This window comes from Pseudophryne corroboree, chromosome 5 (genome assembly GCF_028390025.1).
Source record: "Pseudophryne corroboree isolate aPseCor3 chromosome 5, aPseCor3.hap2, whole genome shotgun sequence".
NCBI lineage: Eukaryota > Metazoa > Chordata > Amphibia > Anura > Myobatrachidae > Pseudophryne > Pseudophryne corroboree.
In genome coordinates this window covers 675,052,546-675,072,595 of record NC_086448.1, presented here as the reverse complement: position 1 = coordinate 675,072,595, position 20,050 = coordinate 675,052,546, and the positions used below count along the sequence as shown (strand labels likewise).

Here is a 20,050-nt window from a genome sequence, read left to right as displayed (position 1 = left end):
TGAATGCGGTGATATCTTTTCAGACACCTTCCAGAATCCCGCTACTCCAAAAGATTGGAGAACGGACCTCTCCAAATTGCAGAAGAACCTACAAAAAAGGATTAGACTATCGTGGGACATTACTACTCTAGAGAACTATCACAAAAATAAAATCTCACCCAGAGGTCTACGACCCCGTGTTTTCCCCTCATTCCCTCTGGCTACAGAGAATTTAAAAGCAGAATGGGAAGCTGTTTTGCTGAAATGCTCCCATGAGCTTACTTTGATTCTCATCAAACATGATAATTTAGTTTTAGATCAAGTAGAAAAGAGCATTGAGGAATTAGGCAAAACACTAGAAACCTGGGAGAAGGACCTCACCTTCCAAAACACTTTTGACAAATACAAAAAGGAACTAGATTCATATGAAGCTTCTATAATAGAAAGGAAACGTAATAAGTTCCAAAGAGATAAGAGTGATTTCTCCCAAGGTAACATATTCCGTTGGAATTCTTACACCCCAAGAGGTAGAGGAGGACCCACAAGGGAAGACATCAGTTCATCGGAAAGGGAATCTTCATATAGTGAAGACTCCTCCGTAGAACACCCAGAAGGAGCCTCGGCGACAACCAAACGTTACAATTCTGAGGATCCTTTTTTAGGGAAAGGTAAACGTTCAAGAGGCAGAAACAAATATCGAGGAAGACAAGAAGAGGGGGGACGAAACACCGACAAAAACAATCGCGATTGGGATCCCCCAAGGACCTCTCACTATCCAATACGGAAAACCAGGAAGTATTGACCACAGATAGGCTACAAATCATCAATCTCAGCACCAGAATTCTTACGGAAGATCAGGTGGAAGTCCTAAGCAAAGGACTCTCATTCTCACCTTCATCATCATTTAATAGATTTGCATGGGAAAAAGACCTTAGGCTTTTTGGTCGCAAACTACTTTTAAAAAAATTCTTTGCCAAATCCAAAGATACCATGGACATCTCGTCATCTATGAATGTCGGATCAACTCTCATCACACCCCCATCGGAGGGACCATCCTCCTCAAATCCCTCAAGTACACCCTTATCTGAAGAAGAAGTAATGGCAATTCAGGCCCTGGAAGAACTTTACATGGAATCAGCTTCTAACTCGGTAGATGTCCAAAATACCAGACCCACATGTAAGGCTAAATCTACTTTCTTTCCACCAGATAATAACAGTCCGGAGATTAAGGTCTTCTTAGACCTAGTATCGAGAGAATTTGATCAAATCCAAACAAATTCCAAGAAAAGATGCCTCACGAACAATCTGAAATATAAAGAAAGACTTGCTCTAAAAGAAATTCAGTCATGGAAAGATGTAATTCTTAAGCCCTCTGACAAAGGGGGCAATATCGTGATTTGGCCTGTCTCCATGTACGAGGAAGAAGCACGACGACAACTCCTGGACACCTCATGCTACCTGAGATTACCACTCAACCCCACAGCTAAATTTCATAGACAGTACATGCATATGATCGAAGAAGCCTCAGCACTTGGAACCATCACATCACAGGAGTTCAAATACCTTACGGTCTCAAACCCCAGAGTACCTACGTTCTATCTTCTACCGAAGGTACACAAGAACATCACGAAACCACCAGGAAGACCCATTGTTTCAGGGAATGGGGGACTACTAGAAATACCCAGCAAATTCTTGGACTTACACCTTAGGGAACATGTCTTAACACTACCCTCCTACCTAAAAGATACTTCTGATTTACTACGGAAGTTACATGACATCTGTCTGGAGAAGGATTGTATCTTAGTCACATTGGATGTTGAGGCTCTGTATAGTAGCATCTCCCACCAACAAGGAATAGAAGTGACTAAGTTCTTTTTGGATATGAAAGAAAGAAATGAGTTCAACGATTTTCTTTGTGAAATGCTGAGCTTCGTACTTAACAAGAATTTCTTCACCTTCGGTGACCAATTTTTCCAGCAAATCCGAGGGACAGCGATGGGAGCGGCTTGTGCTCCCACTTATGCAAATTTGTTCCTCGGCTGGTGGGAACAAACCATCGTTTTCAGGGATGAGAATCAGAAATATACACAACATATTCTGAATTGGCTAAGATTTATAGATGATATCTTTGTGATCTGGGACAGTGATGAACAACTTCTACTGGACTTTATAAATCTACTTAACAACAACAGTGTCAACATCTTTCTGACCTATACAATAAGCAAAGAAAAGGTATCCTTTTTAGACCTTAACATTTACAAGACAGCAATTGGAACCCTGGCCACAGAACTATATCGAAAAGACACGGCCACCAATAGTATTCTGTACCAGACAAGTTCTCATTTTCCGCCGACTGTCGAGAACATTCCCAAAGGGGAATTTCTCAGACTTAGACGTAACTGTACAGAAGATACCATATACAAACAAAAAAGTCACGAACTTGCGGCCCGATTACATGCACGTGGGTATAGCAAACGAGCTTTGAAAAAAGCTCAAAAAGCCGTTCTCAAAGTGAAAAGAGACACTCTGATCTTTCAAGACAAACCAAAGAAAGAAAAAGATGATACCAAAATTCGTTTTGTAGGTACTTTTTGCCCAGAATGGCGTCAAATCAAAAACGCGATTCAGAAGCATCTACCGGTCCTACACCTTGATGCAGATCTATCACCACTATTGGACTCAACGCTCCAAGTTAGTTGGAGGAGAGCTAAGAATGTGAAGGACATGATCGTTCAGAGCCATTTTACACGGAATCCCACCAAAACCAGCAATTTAACAGGGTCCTTCCCCTGTGGGCAGTGCAAAGCCTGTCCTCAGATCCAGATCACCGACAAGGTCACAGATAGATTAGGGCGCGATATTCAAATAAAACATTTCTTTAATTGTAATACAGAAGGAATGGTCTACTGCCTAATTTGTAGCTGCAACCAACGCTACATCGGTATGACCACAAGGAAATTCAAAACCAGGATTCTAGAACACATGGGAAATATCAGAAATGCCTCGTCTGACCTACAGAAAGGCAAAAAATTGACATCAGTAGCAAGGCATTTCCATGCTCAACATCATGATTCCCCATGTGAAATGCGAGCATTTGGTCTAGACAGAATTCACTTGGGCATACGTGGAGGTGACCTAAGTAAAGAACTTATTAAGAAAGAAAGCGAATGGACTTTCAAGTTGGGGGGACTAAAACCAGCAGGCCTGAATGAGTATATCAATTACAGCGTATTTATATGATACGAATATTAATTTAAACCATGTGTGTATACTCGCTTATCTAATGTCCACACCCTCAGCATAATTATATATAGTCCCACGACTTCTTATACTCCACACCCACCCGACCAATTTACAGCATAATCACTATAGTTTCACTTTTCGTTCTCATCCACACATACACCTGTGTTCCATATGTTTATGTGTTTGGAGTGTATGTGTGTGTATATACATAGTGTATCCAGCACGCACTCCCAACTTATACCCTTCCCCCTTACCCTTCCCAGACACTTACCTGAACACTAGAACATCCACTCCCAATCCTTCCATTTTATTCACCTATGATATTTATTTCCACTAACATCTCACGGGCCTCACGTACCCCATTATACCTGTTTATCAGCACTTGATTTCAACATTTATTTACTCAGTTAAGTGCACACATCAACTTTATCTCTTAGTTTTAACCCCACCCCCCAACCCATCCCTTAGGTTTCACTATCATTCCTACATATTAATTCTCCACCTTTCATCCCTTACAGTTTGAACTAGAGCCCTACAATTACACCTAACCTTAGGCCATGTGTTTATAATTAGACATTATAAACACTATCATCACCTGTCAAGGGCCCAATATTCGGCAACAGCAACTAGTTTCTTTGACCTATAGGGAGATCCCCTAATTTTTTCATGCATCCGTGTTTACTCAGATATACAATAACAGTTTTTAACTTGCATACAAAACCTTGCTGGGTCACTACCGAGGACTCTCCTAACTTTTCAGTTCATCAGCTCTATTAAGGAGCCTCTTCATTTCCTTCCCATTTCCTTTTCTTTCTTCCCCTTCTGTGCTCGCACTCAGTATTACGGACTATGCGGCATTATTATTCAGCATTTCTGACCCACAGATTAACCGCAATAAAGAGCAGACATGTCCCATGTAATTAACATCAATACCTCAACAATTTACTGTTTATACAGGATACCGTATGATGATTATTAATAAGCGAGACACTGCATTATTATTGATTATGAACAATCACTTTCTATTTTAGGCTAATGTTTAGCCCTATCAGGGAGCCTTTCTGTCCGGCCTCAGGACCGCTGACTTTGCGACTATTACACTTGACCAGCAGCGGCACCCCACTATATCTTATATACGTGCCACATAAACCAACATTTCTCGAATCACCAATCAATTTGAGAGAAATATATATCTAACCTTGTTTTATCACCTACAGTAATTCATATCTAATCATTATAAATTAATGACAATCTATTTTCTTTGCTCGTACCCAGGACCGCTGTTTGTGTAGTAACAGTTCATCAATTAATCATTTTTTATCAGCCTATTTGGACAATACTGTGTGAATATATATTAATGGCTAAGATTTAATTACTACCAGTGCCATGAGGTAGTTTTCCCTCTTGGGACTCCGTATTGTTAACTGTCACAAACCTATAAATTAGGCTTGTAATTGGGACTACCCGCACTCATCAAATCTAATCACTTTAGTAAATAATATCAAGTATTCATTTATATGGGCTAATCATGCTACTTTTTTCATTATTATTTTTCATTATTATTTTTATTATTTCTTATTAGGTTTGCAATATTAGATAAATTACCTGCATCCACCTGATTCAGCTTTGCATCATGCTGCATATGATTTATTACCCGGTCAATAAGAACTTTATTTGGGTTGTGTTTTAAAACTCTTTTTTTCTCTTTATTTTATTTGTTCACATGGATAACGGCTCCTCCTGTCAATCAACCAGTGATTCAGTGTTAATCATCCGGATTATTCCAGCCGTAAAACCTCAGCGGGTAATCAAAGTACTCATACACCCCCTCCGTTTTGATTGGAAGATACTGATTGAACCTCCTTTTAAAAAACCTGCTGGGATCGAGACCACAACAGGAAGTGATCAAGCCCGGCGAACGGGTGAAACGCGTATTCCGTTACAACCGCTGACCCTTTTGGCTGACCGGAACCTCGGACGTTATCTGGCCTGTGCCCGTGCCCTCCGTCTCCCCTGACTTCCACTCCATACCCATCGCGGCTGTCCGCAGCAGCGGATATCTGACGGCGGCTTGTGTCCGACAGGACACCATCGGACCGGCGGCTCCTGCACTACCCCCATTATTCGAGATGCCCGGGGCTCTTAGAAGACTGTTAGCACCTTTTGCGAGGAGACGGGTGTCAAGACTCTAGAAGGGGTGATTCTACCCCATTTCGGCGCGGGTAATATCAACTCTCTTTTCCCACTATCCATAGCAATCTTACTACACAGTGTATATTGGGAGTTACAGGCACGCAACAATTTAAATATGCTTCTCTCATTTGCTCCTGTGAGCACTTGCCACTATCACTCTACTATCATATAATTTATATACTAGACGGACTTTGTGCTAATAGGTACTGGCCTGCCTTATATAAATAACTGCCATATTAATGTATTATGTTATAATGCTGCATTTTTCATTTTTCTGCATGTGATATTATTGGCAGTGATTGGCAGTGATCCAATATAAATAACTGCCAGATTAATGTATTATGCTATAATGCTGCATTTTTCATTCTTCTGCATGTGATATTATTGGCAGTGATCCAATCTAAAAACCTTGATAGATCCCCCTTAGTCTGGACACATCATTGCTATTTAGTTACAACCTCACTTCCATATAGTTATATCCTTTTGGGGCATTGAGAGCCTGCAGTGGAAACTTTTGTAACAGCCACACTCTAGATGCAATTCAGCTACAACCTCATTGCTACTTTTTAGTACCGATAAATTATATTGGATACTTTCCAATAGCTGGTACTCTGTTATTAATTTTTTCTCCTTATCTTTGCTTTGGCATTTCAGGCACCCTGTGTTTAGGCAACATTTTCTAATGATAATGTAATTATTCCAGTTCATTTTACTATTGCCGCATCTGGATTTAAACCCCATTATACCTTTTTACTATCTACTTATTTTTCTTTCAATCCTTATTTTCGTGGACTCTCACCAGTGATTCAGGGTTGAGTCCCTGTCTAACATTGGCAGCAGATCCATCTAATTTCTTCTATGTCTGGTATCTGTCCTGATTAACTTTGTAAATTCGTGAACTCTCATCAGTGATTCCAGAGCTCTGTAATATTGGTCATTTCCTCTACTATCATACCACACTGGAGACGCCCGAAACCGTCCGATCTCGGAAGCTAATCAGTGTTGGGCTGGGTTAGTACTCAAGTGGGTGACCATTGAGGAATACCCAGTGCAGTAGAGCTCTTTGATTGAGCCCATATAGTGTCTAACACTGACAGCAGATTCACACTGCTCTCCAATTTCCACTCTTTGCCTGTCCCCCTGCCGCCCCTTCCGCTCTTATCTTCTCTGGCAGGAGACCAGACAGTGGCATACTACTCTTAAGCACTACCAGTATCCAGACTTTATTACAGGGGAATGCATAACAGTAATTGGCTTATTAGCACAATATACCACTGAATATATAACGTCCAGAATTTCCTTCCATCAGCCAAAACCCAGTTTCTTTCATATCAGCACATGGTGCTATTTCAAATATTTGGTTAATTATTTGACCACCTTTATTGTTTTGATGAACCACTAATTGTCTTAATTGTGTAGAAATTATTTTGTTGAATTATTAAAATTTGTATTTTTATCTACTTTGACTATTTTTTATATTTATGTAAAGTAAAGAGTGCGCCCACAAAAGAGTCTTCTTCTCTTCCATATTGTCTACGTTCCCCTACTGACTCAGGGTGCACCACCAAATAATATCAGAATTAGAAAACAGTGTTTTCTTGTAATTACCTGATTTTGGTTTAGAAAATTAACTTTCTATACTCAATATCTCCTGTGCGGTATTCCCTCCCCTCATGTTAAGTACTTTTATGCTGAGTTCATTCTTAGCTTTCTAATACCTTGCACGGACCTAACAACCTTATTCTCTATCGGGATCTCTTTCCTACTTTCCTGTTACGACTTTTTTCAGTGGTTCTATGAGAATTGTTATACTTCCTATAAATTGTTTTTAATACTCACAACCTTATTCATTACTATGACTACATTCTCATTAAAGACAGCATTGATATCCAAACGCAGAAATTTAGATGAATGCGGTGATATCTTTTCAGACACCTTCCAGAATCCCGCTACTCCAAAAGATTGGAGAACGGACCTCTCCAAATTGCAGAAGAACCTACAAAAAAGGATTAGACTATCGTGGGACATTACTACTCTAGAGAACTATCACAAAAATAAAATCTCACCCAGAGGTCTACGACCCCGTGTTTTCCCCTCATTCCCTCTGGCTACAGAGAATTTAAAAGCAGAATGGGAAGCTGTTTTGCTGAAATGCTCCCATGAGCTTACTTTGATTCTCATCAAACATGATAATTTAGTTTTAGATCAAGTAGAAAAGAGCATTGAGGAATTAGGCAAAACACTAGAAACCTGGGAGAAGGACCTCACCTTCCAAAACATTTTTGACAAATACAAAAAGGAACTAGATTCATATGAAACTTCTATAATAGAAAGGAAACGTAATAAGTTCCAAAGAGATAAGAGTGATTTCTCCCAAGGTAACATATTCCGTTGGAATTCTTACACCCCAAGAGGTAGAGGAGGACCCACAAGGGAAGACATCAGTTCATCGGAAAGGGAATCTTCATATAGTGAAGACTCCTCCGTAGAACACCCAGAAGGAGCCTCGGCGACAACCAAACGTTACAATTCTGAGGATCCTTTTTTAGGGAAAGGTCAACGTTCAAGAGGCAGAAACAAATATCGAGGAAGACAAGAAGAGGGGGGACGAAACACCGACAAAAACAATCGCGATTGGGATCCCCCAAGGACCTCTCACTATCCAATACGGAAAACCAGGAAGTATTGACCACAGATAGGCTACAAATCATCAATCTCAGCACCAGAATTCTTACGGAAGATCAGGTGGAAGTCCTAAGCAAAGGACTCTCATTCTCACCTTCATCATCATTTAATAGATTTGCATGGGAAAAAGACCTTAGGCTTTTTGGTCGCAAACTACTTTTAAAAAAATTCTTTGCCAAATCCAAAGATACCATGGACATCTCGTCATCTATGAATGTCGGATCAACTCTCATCACACCCCCATCGGAGGGACCATCCTCCTCAAATCCCTCAAGTACACCCTTATCTGAAGAAGAAGTAATGGCAATTCAGGCCCTGGAAGAACTTTACATGGAATCAGCTTCTAACTCGGTAGATGTCCAAAATACCAGACCCACATGTAAGGCTAAATCTACTTTCTTTCCACCAGATAATAACAGTCCGGAGATTAAGGTCTTCTTAGACCTAGTATCGAGAGAATTTGATCAAATCCAAACAAATTCCAAGAAAAGATGCCTCACGAACAATCTGAAATATAAAGAAAGACTTGCTCTAAAAGAAATTCAGTCATGGAAAGATGTAATTCTTAAGCCCTCTGACAAAGGGGGCAATATCGTGATTTGGCCTGTCTCCATGTACGAGGAAGAAGCACGACGACAACTCCTGGACACCTCATGCTACCTGAGATTACCACTCAACCCCACAGCTAAATTTCATAGACAGTACATGCATATGATCGAAGAAGCCTCAGCACTTGGAACCATCACATCACAGGAGTTCAAATACCTTACGGTCTCAAACCCCAGAGTACCTACGTTCTATCTTCTACCGAAGGTACACAAGAACATCACGAAACCACCAGGAAGACCCATTGTTTCAGGGAATGGGGGACTACTAGAAATACCCAGCAAATTCTTGGACTTACACCTTAGGGAACATGTCTTAACACTACCCTCCTACCTAAAAGATACTTCTGATTTACTACGGAAGTTACATGACATCTGTCTGGAGAAGGATTGTATCTTAGTCACATTGGATGTTGAGGCTCTGTATAGTAGCATCTTCCACCAACAAGGAATAGAAGTGACTAAGTTCTTTTTGGATATGAAAGAAAGAAATGAGTTCAACGATTTTCTTTGTGAAATGCTGAGCTTCGTACTTAACAAGAATTTCTTCACCTTCGGTGACCAATTTTTCCAGCAAATCCGAGGGACAGCGATGGGAACGGCTTGTGCTCCCACTTATGCAAATTTGTTCCTCGGCTGGTGGGAACAAACCATCGTTTTCAGGGATGAGAATCAGAAATATACACAACATATTCTGAATTGGCTAAGATTTATAGATGATATCTTTGTGATCTGGGACAGTGATGAACAACTTCTACTGGACTTTATAAATCTACTTAACAACAACAGTGTCAACATCTTTCTGACCTATACAATAAGCAAAGAAAAGGTATCCTTTTTAGACCTTAACATTTACAAGACAGCAATTGGAACCCTGGCCACAGAACTATATCGAAAAGACACGGCCACCAATAGTATTCTGTACCAGACAAGTTCTCATTTTCCGCCGACTGTCGAGAACATTCCCAAAGGGGAATTTCTCAGACTTAGACGTAACTGTACAGAAGATACCATATACAAACAAAAAAGTCACGAACTTGCGGCCCGATTACATGCACGTGGGTATAGCAAACGAGCTTTGAAAAAAGCTCAAAAAGCCGTTCTCAAAGTGAAAAGAGGCACTCTGATCTTTCAAGACAAACCAAAGAAAGAAAAAGATGATACCAAAATTCGTTTTGTAGGTACTTTTTGCCCAGAATGGCGTCAAATCAAAAACGCGATTCAGAAGCATCTACCGGTCCTACACCTTGATGCAGATCTATCACCACTATTGGACTCAACGCTCCAAGTTAGTTGGAGGAGAGCTAAGAATGTGAAGGACATGATCGTTCAGAGCCATTTTACACGGAATCCCACCAAAACCAGCAATTTAACAGGGTCCTTCCCCTGTGGGCAGTGCAAAGCCTGTCCTCAGATCCAGATCACCGACAAGGTCACAGATAGATTAGGGCGCGATATTCAAATAAAACATTTCTTTAATTGTAATACAGAAGGAATGGTCTACTGCCTAATTTGTAGCTGCAACCAACGCTACATCGGTATGACCACAAGGAAATTCAAAACCAGGATTCTAGAACACATGGGAAATATCAGAAATGCCTCGTCTGACCTACAGAAAGGCAAAAAATTGACATCAGTAGCAAGGCATTTCCATGCTCAACATCATGATTCCCCATGTGAAATGCGAGCATTTGGTCTAGACAGAATTCACTTGGGCATACGTGGAGGTGACCTAAGTAAAGAACTTATTAAGAAAGAAAGCGAATGGACTTTCAAGTTGGGGGGACTAAAACCAGCAGGCCTGAATGAGTATATCAATTACAGCATATTTATATGATACGAATATTAATTTAAACCATGTGTGTATACTCGCTTATCTAATGTCCACACCCTCAGCATAATTATATATAGTCCCACGACTTCTTATACTCCACACCCACCCGACCAATTTACAGCATAATCACTATAGTTTCACTTTTCGTTCTCATCCACACATACACCTGTGTTCCATATGTTTATGTGTTTGGAGTGTATGTGTGTGTATATACATAGTGTATCCAGCACGCACTCCCAACTTATACCCTTCCCCCTTACCCTTCCCAGACACTTACCTGAACACTAGAACATCCACTCCCAATCCTTCCATTTTATTCACCTATGATATTTATTTCCACTAACATCTCACGGGCCTCACGTACCCCATTATACCTGTTTATCAGCACTTGATTTCAACATTTATTTACTCAGTTAAGTGCACACATCAACTTTATCTCTTAGTTTTAACCCCACCCCCCAACCCATCCCTTAGGTTTCACTATCATTCCTACATATTAATTCTCCACCTTTCATCCCTTACAGTTTGAACTAGAGCCCTACAATTACACCTAACCTTAGGCCATGTGTTTATAATTAGACATTATAAACACTATCATCACCTGTCAAGGGCCCAATATTCGGCAACAGCAACTAGTTTCTTTGACCTATAGGGAGATCCCCTAATTTTTTCATGCATCCGTGTTTACTCAGATATACAATAACAGTTTTTAACTTGCATACAAAACCTTGCTGGGTCACTACCGAGGACTCTCCTAACTTTTCAGTTCATCAGCTCTATTAAGGAGCCTCTTCATTTCCTTCCCATTTCCTTTTCTTTCTTCCCCTTCTGTGCTCGCACTCAGTATTACGGACTATGCGGCATTATTATTCAGCATTTCTGACCCACAGATTAACCGCAATAAAGAGCAGACATGTCCCATGTAATTAACATCAATACCTCAACAATTTACTGTTTATACAGGATACCGTATGATGGTTATTAATAAGCGAGACACTGCATTATTATTGATTATGAACAATCACTTTCTATTTTAGGCTAATGTTTAGCCCTATCAGGGAGCCTTTCTGTCCGGCCTCAGGACCGCTGACTTTGCGACTATTACACTTGACCAGCAGCGGCACCCCACTATATCTTATATACGTGCCACATAAACCAACATTTCTCGAATCACCAATCAATTTGAGAGAAATATATATCTAACCTTGTTTTATCACCTACAGTAATTCATATCTAATCATTATAAATTAATGACAATCTATTTTCTTTGCTCGTACCCAGGACCGCTGTTTGTGTAGTAACAGTTCATCAATTAATCATTTTTTATCAGCCTATTTGGACAATACTGTGTGAATATATATTAATGGCTAAGATTTAATTACTACCAGTGCCATGAGGTAGTTTTCCCTCTTGGGACTCCGTATTGTTAACTGTCACAAACCTATAAATTAGGCTTGTAATTGGGACTACCCGCACTCATCAAATCTAATCACTTTAGTAAATAATATCAAGTATTCATTTATATGGGCTAATCATGCTACTTTTTTCATTATTATTTTTTATTATTATTTTTATTATTTCTTATTAGGTTTGCAATATTAGATAAATTACCTGCATCCACCTGATTCAGCTTTGCATCATGCTGCATATGATTTATTACCCGGTCAATAAGAACTTTATTTGGGTTGTGTTTTAAAACTCTTTTTTTCTCTTTATTTTATTTGTTCACATGGATAACGGCTCCTCCTGTCAATCAACCAGTGATTCAGTGTTAATCATCCGGATTATTCCAGCCGTAAAACCTCAGCGGGTAATCAAAGTACTCATACACCCCCTCCGTTTTGATTGGAAGATACTGATTGAACCTCCTTTTAAAAAACCTGCTGGGATCGAGACCACAACAGGAAGTGATCAAGCCCGGCGAACGGGTGAAACGCGTATTCCGTTACAACCGCTGACCCTTTTGGCTGACCGGAACCTCGGACGTTATCTGGCCTGTGCCCGTGCCCTCCGTCTCCCCTGACTTCCACTCCATACCCATCGCGGCTGTCCGCAGCAGCGGATATCTGACGGCGGCTTGTGTCCGACAGGACACCATCGGACCGGCGGCTCCTGCACTACCCCCATTATTCGAGATGCCCGGGGCTCTTAGAAGACTGTTAGCACCTTTTGCGAGGAGACGGGTGTCAAGACTCTAGAAGGGGTGATTCTACCCCATTTCGGCGCAGGTAATATCAACTCTCTTTTCCCACTATCCATAGCAATCTTACTACACAGTGTATATTGGGAGTTACAGGCACGCAACAATTTAAATATGCTTCTCTCATTTGCTCCTGTGAGCACTTGCCACTATCACTCTACTATCATATAATTTATATACTAGACGGACTTTGTGCTAATAGGTACTGGCCTGCCTTATATAAATAACTGCCATATTAATGTATTATGTTATAATGCTGCATTTTTCATTTTTCTGCATGTGATATTATTGGCAGTGATTGGCAGTGATCCAATATAAATAACTGCCAGATTAATGTATTATGCTATAATGCTGCATTTTTCATTCTTCTGCATGTGATATTATTGGCAGTGATCCAATCTAAAAACCTTGATAGATCCCCCTTAGTCTGGACACATCATTGCTATTTAGTTACAACCTCACTTCCATATAGTTATATCCTTTTGGGGCATTGAGAGCCTGCAGTGGAAACTTTTGTAACAGCCACACTCTAGATGCAATTCAGCTACAACCTCATTGCTACTTTTTAGTACCGATAAATTATATTGGATACTTTCCCATAGCTGGTACTCTGTTATTAATTTTTTCTCCTTATCTTTGCTTTGGCATTTCAGGCACCCTGTGTTTAGGCAACATTTTCTAATGATAATGTAATTATTCCAGTTCATTTTACTATTGCCGCATCTGGATTTAAACCCCATTATACCTTTTTACTATCTACTTATTTTTCTTTCAATCCTTATTTTCGTGGACTCTCACCAGTGATTCAGGGTTGAGTCCCTGTCTAACATTGGCAGCAGATCCATCTAATTTCTTCTATGTCTGGTATCTGTCCTGAATAACTTTGTAAATTCGTGAACTCTCATTAGTGATTCCAGAGCTCTGTAATATTGGTCATTTCCTCTACTATCATACCACACTGGAGACGCCCGAAACCGTCCGATCTCGGAAGCTAATCAGTGTTGGGCTGGGTTAGTACTCAAGTGGGTGACCATTGAGGAATACCCAGTGCAGTAGAGCTCTTTGATTGAGCCCATATAGTGTCTAACACTGACAGCAGATTCACACTGCTCTCCAATTTCCACTCTTTGCCTGTCCCCCTGCCGCCCCTTCCGCTCTTATCTTCTCTGGCAGGAGACCAGACAGTGGCATACTACTCTTAAGCACTACCAGTATCCAAACTTTATTACAGGGGAATGCATAACAGTAATTGGCTTATTAGCACAATATACCACTGAATATATAACGTCCAGAATTTCCTTCCATCAGCCAAAACCCAGTTTCTTTCATATCAGCACATGGTGCTATTTCAAATATTTGGTTAATTATTTGACCACCTTTATTGTTTTGATGAACCACTAATTGTCTTAATTGTGTAGAAATTATTTTGTTGAATTATTAAAATTTGTATTTTTATCTACTTTGACTATTTTTTATATTTATGTAAAGTAAAGAGTGCGCCCACAAAAGAGTCTTCTTCTCTTCCATATTAATAAACAGAGTTTACTTGACTGAAAATCTAAAAATTCTGTGTACAGAATCCAAGACCTCATATATTTGCTGGTGTGTTCTTTATCTAATTGATCCCTTTCAGTTTGAATTGTTGTTGTCTTGTTACATGCATGTTCATCATTCTTCTGTACAGCAGTAACTAACTGTCCAGTATTGAGGAGCAAGACCAGGTTTTAAAAAATATTGCATTAAGTCAGATTACAGTACTTTGTGGTTTTAAATCTCTGGCCTTTAAAACTTTGACCACCTATAATGCATTTTTTTACTATTAAGGTCTGGATTCAGTTAGCCTTGAAGATAGGTTCAGGGGTATTCAATTGCAGCCCGTGAATAAGCCTGTAGGCTGCATTTAATGCAGATTTCTGTTCACCCTCTCCAGAGGCTCAAACATAGATCTGCAGTAAGTAGGGTTCCTGCGTTTATTGTGGATGTCATTCCCATAGGGATATATCCCTACCCTGCCGGAAGTTGCTGGAGACTCCTGATTTTTCGAGAAGTCCCCCAGACCCCTGGAAAAGTAGGCAGTTCTTCCGCTTCCTAAAGAAGCAAAGGATATGGAGATAAGATGACAAAACTGTGCCATTTAGCTTCGCCCCCTCCACATGGACCCACAAATAGTGGCATTTTGCCATTTGGGGATGGGGCCTAATGCTCTGGAAGGCCCCTCCCCACCCCTAAATCGATCATCCATAGCACCGGGCACTTATCTCAGAATAACAGCAGATTTACTGCACAAGGAAAATGTCTTTCAATTGAATTGCTCCGGGAGTGTATGTCCGAGGCTACAAGCCCCATTTCTTGAGCTGTTAGTATTGAGCCTAATTGAATCCGGCACCAAGTTTGTTTGATGTGCTCCTTTTTTTTTTATTATTATTGGGTAAAAATACATACTAATAAGTTAGTTAAAAATGACATTGAATTACAAACCATATGACTTTAAGGGCCAGTCTGTCATTCTTAACGGGGGCTTATTCCACAAAGCCTGCCTAGTCTGAAGCCACAGCAAATAGGACGTTTTGATTTATAGGTGTTAGGCTACTGTACAGGTGCACCTGTATAGTAACAGCGACATCTGTCAACCGTGACAGCTCACCGTTTCAAAGAAAAGTCTGGATGCTAGTGGAGACAACTACAAGTTTTTACATAGCTACTCCTTATGCACAAAATAGTAGATGATAAAATATGCATTTCTGCAGCGGGGTACACTGGGGTTCCACATGGAATAACATCGGGGTGTAGAGTAGGAACTTGATCCGAGGCACCAACAGGCTAAAAGCTTTGACTGTTCCCAAGATGCTCAGCGCCGCCTCCTCTATAACCCCGCCTCCGTGCACAGGAGCTCAGCTCAGTAACAGGCAGGGCTGCTCCAGCAGCCCTGAAAAGAGCTTTTTAAAAGAAGATAGACTTCAAGGGCTGCAGCAGAGGCACTCTTAGTGCTAGATGTCATTCTGACATCTCCTGCTGCAACTCCATCACCTCCCCAAGCGGCGCTGTATACTCCCGCGTCCCTGGTTGCCAGGTACTTACAGCGGAGGCTCCGGTTGTTCACCCGGGGCGCACACACTCACCGCTGCTAGGGAGGAGGTAAGAGGGTCCCTCAGGCGGGACCCGCTGAAAATTGGGATCCGGTGCGGCCAATAGGAGGCGGGCCGTGCTGGCGGGGACACTGTGTTGGTACAGGGACCCCACTAGACCACCAGGGCAGGGGCACAGGTTGGTTTTGTATATATACCGTTTTATTATGGCCCACAGTACCCGGTGGTGAAGTCCAGCATGGGGATTAGGCTCTGACCTGTAGCCCCTCCCCCAGCCCCTGGGCGCCATTTAGAGTAAATGTTCCCGCCCTGGAGCTGCATCTCGCTGTCTCCCTCACTCCCTGTCAGCGTTTGGGTGACATTACACACATGTTACCCTGACTTTGGGACTGGGGGCAATGTCTCCTCTGTAATGCCACCTGCATAATCAGTGCTGTGCATTTACAGGACACTTAAGTATTCTACATGTCGTCTAGACAGTGTTAGTTAAGAACAAGTGCATACATTCAGGGTTATTTAGTACAAGTACCCTGTGATATACATCCAGTCTTTACTGTGCATTGTTATATCTATATACCTATTTAGCTTTACTTAATGGTACAGTTTGTGCTTAGTATGGCTAGTCCAGTGCAGGTTTATTGTTGGTAATAATTTCTGCATTGTACATGTGTCTGAGTGTGTGCCAATAGCTGCTGTGTGATCTCTATTTCGTGTATCCCACACATATTGCTATCCCTATATTTTGTACCCTGAGGGGGGGCTAAGTGCGTCAGGGTCCTCATATAATATAGTGTTTCACAGGATATACTACTGGGATCCGGTCTGAAGGTCGACACTGTCTAGGTTGACAATGTTTAGGTCGACCACTATATGTCGACAGTCACTAGGTCGACATGGATGGAAGGTCAACAGGGTTTCTAGGTCGACCTGTGCTAGGTCGACAGGTCAAAAGGTCGACATGAGGTTTTTTAAAAAAATTTTTTTTTTTTTACTTTTTCATACTTAGCGTTCCACGTGGACTACGATTGGAACAGTAATCTGTGCTGAGCGAAGTGGTAGCGGAGCGAGGCACCTTGCCCGACGCATGGCGAGCGAAGCGGTGCACTAATTGGGGTTCCCGGTCACTTTACGAAGAAAACAACACCAAAAAAAAAAAAACCTCATGTCGATCTTTAGACCTGTCGACTTACCACATGTCGACCTTCCATCCATGTCGACCTAGTGACTGTCGACCTATAGTGGTCGACCTAAACATTGTCGACCTAGATACTTTCGATTTTATGATCCACACCATAGGTATGCGCAGGGGGGGGTGCCTGGTGCGCACAGGCACCCCCTAATATCTGGCACCCCGATCTCACATGCCTGATGCAGCGATCGCCAAACAGGCTGATTACTGTCCCCTTTGCGCTGCACCCTGTCAGGACTGCATTACTGACCGGACGCCTGGGTTAATCAAGGGTGCCCTTGCCACCGGCGTTCAAACTCCTGCCTCCAATTCCATGTACAAAAACAGTGTGATGTGATGTGATTATGTCATGCTGCTCACACGCCCACCCGTCACACCCACCACACACCCACCTCTCTCCTTCTACACTATGCCAACGCCAGCCACTGATGAGGAGCAGCATGCAGCCAGCGTTCCACTTAGGAAGACAAATTCAATACTGGCAGGTGGTCGGCAGCAGCATTGACACATCTCTCGTTTTTCCGGCAGCAGCAGTAACTAGTCTGCGACTATCAGTGTCAGTGAGTGACTGACTTGTAAGTAAGCTGCTGCAGCTTGCAGGGAAAAGAGAGGAGTAGCCAGACCAGGCTGAGGAGAAGCAGTGTAATTGCAGTGAGTATCATCAGGGGTGTTTGTTTGGTGCACACGACAACATCTGACAATGTATCTGCTTTATTAGTAGTGATGAGCACCGGAAATTTTTCGGGTTTTGTGTTTTGGTTTTGGGTTCGGTTCCACGGCCGTGTCTTTGGGTTCGAACGCGTTTTGGCAAAACCTCACCGAATTCATTTTGTCGGATTCGGGTGTGTTTTGGATTCGGGTGTTTTTTTCAAAAAACCCTAAAAAACAGCTTAAATCATAGAATTTGGGGGTCATTTTGATCCCAAAGTATTATTAACCTCAATAACCATAATTTCCACTCATTTTCAGTCTATTCTGAACACCTCACACCTCACAATATTATTTTTAGTCCTAAAATTTGCACCGAGGTCGCTGGATGACTAAGCTCAGCGACCCAAGTGGCCGACACAAACACCTGGCCCATCTAGGAGTGGCACTGCAGTGTCACGCAGGATGGCCCTTCCAAAAAACACCCCCCAAACAGCACATGACGCAAAGAAGAAAAAAAAGAGGCGCAATGAGGTAGCTGTGTGAGTAAGCTAAGCGACCCTAGTGGCCGACACAAACACCTGGCCCATCTAGGAGTGGCACTGCAGTGTCACGCAGGATGGCCCTTCCAAAAAACACCCCCCAAACAGCACATGATGCAAAGAAAAAAAGAGGCGCAATGAGGTAGCTGTGTGACTAAGATAAGCGACCCAAGTGGCCGACACAAACACCTGGCCCATCTAGGAGTGGCACTGCAGTGTCACGCAGGATGGCCCTTCCAAAAACTACTCCCCAAACAGCACATGACGCAAAGAAAAATGAAAGAAAAAAGAGGTGCAAGATGGAATTGTCCTTGGGCCCTCCCACCCACCCTTATGTTGTATAAACAGGACATGCACACTTTAACCAACCCATCATTTCAGTGACAGGGTCTGCCACACGACTGTGACTGAAATGACGGGTTGGTTTGGACCCCCACCAAAAAAGAAGCAATTAATCTCTCCTTGCACAAACTGGCTCTACAGAGGCAAGATGTCCACCTCATCATCATCCTCCAATATATCACCGTGTACATCCCCCTCCTCACAGATTATCAATTCGTCCCCACTGGAATCCACCATCTCAGCTCCCTGTGTACTTTATGGAGGCAATTGCTGCTGGTGAATGTCTCCACGGAGGAATTGATTATAATTCATTTTAATGAACATCATCTTCTCCACATTTTCTGGATGTAACCTCGTACGCCGATTGCTGACAAGGTGAGCGGCGGCACTAAACACTCTTTGGGAGTACACACTTGTGGGTGGGCAACTTAGGTAGAATAAAGCCAGTTTGTGCAAGGGCCTCCAAATTGCCTCTTTTTCCTGCCAGTATAAGTACGGACTGTCTGACGTGCCTACTTGGATGCGGTCACTCATATAATCCTCCACCATTCTTTCAATGGGGAGAGAATCATATGCAGTGACAGTAGACGACATGTCCGTAATCGTTGTCAGGTCCTTCAGTCCGGACCAGATGTCAGCATCAGCAGTCGCTCCAGACTACCCTGCATCACCGCCAGCGGGTGGGCTCGGAATTCTGAGCCTTTTCCTCGCACCCCCAGTTGCGGGAGAATGTGAAGGAGGAGATGTTGACAGGTCGCGTTCCGCTTGACTTGACAATTTTGTCACCAGCAGTTCTTTGAACCCCAGCAGACTTGTGTCTGCCGGAAAGAGAGATCCAAGGTAGGTTTTAAATCTAGGATCGAGCACGGTGGCCAAAATGTAGTGCTCTGATTTCAACAGATTGACCACCCGTGAATCCTTGTTAAGCGAATTAAGGGCTCCATCCACAAGTCCCACATGCCTAGCGGAATCGCTCTGTGTTAGCTCCTCCTTCAATGTCTCCAGCTTCTTCTGCAAAAGCCTGATGAGGGGAATGACCTGACTCAGGCTGGCAGTGTCTGAACTGACTTCACGTGTGGCAAGTTCAAAGGGCATCAGAACCTTGCACAACGTTGAAATCATTCTCCACTGCACTTGAGACAGGTGCATTCCACCTCCTATATCGTGCTCAATTGTATAGGCTTGAATGGCCTTTTGCTGCTCCTCCAACCTCTGAAGCATATAGAGGGTTGAATTCCACCTCGTTACCACTTCTTGCTTCAGATGATGGCAGGGCAGGTTCAGTAGTTTTTGGTGGTGCTCCAGTCTTCTGTACGTGGTGCCTGTACGCCGAAAGTGTCCCGCAATTCTTCTGGCCACCGACAGCATCTCTTGCACGCCCCTCTCGTTTTTTAAATAATTCTGCACCACCAAATTCAAGGTATGTGCAAAACATGGGACGTGCTGGAATTTGCCCAGATTTAATGCACACACAATATTGCTGGCGTTGTCCGATGCCACAAAT

The 20,050-nt window shown here is 42.3% G+C and overlaps 1 protein-coding gene and 2 pseudogenes across 1 annotated transcript in view; all 3 read left to right on the top strand.

The window, feature by feature from the left end:
* The window catches only part of LOC134929651 (epidermal retinol dehydrogenase 2-like), a 134,650-nt gene that overhangs the window by 23,385 nt on the left and 91,215 nt on the right, over positions 1-20,050 (top strand). The window lies entirely within an intron of this gene.
* LOC134931493 (5S ribosomal RNA) lies at positions 6,357-6,475 on the top strand (annotated as a pseudogene).
* On the top strand, positions 13,680-13,798 carry LOC134931492 (5S ribosomal RNA; annotated as a pseudogene).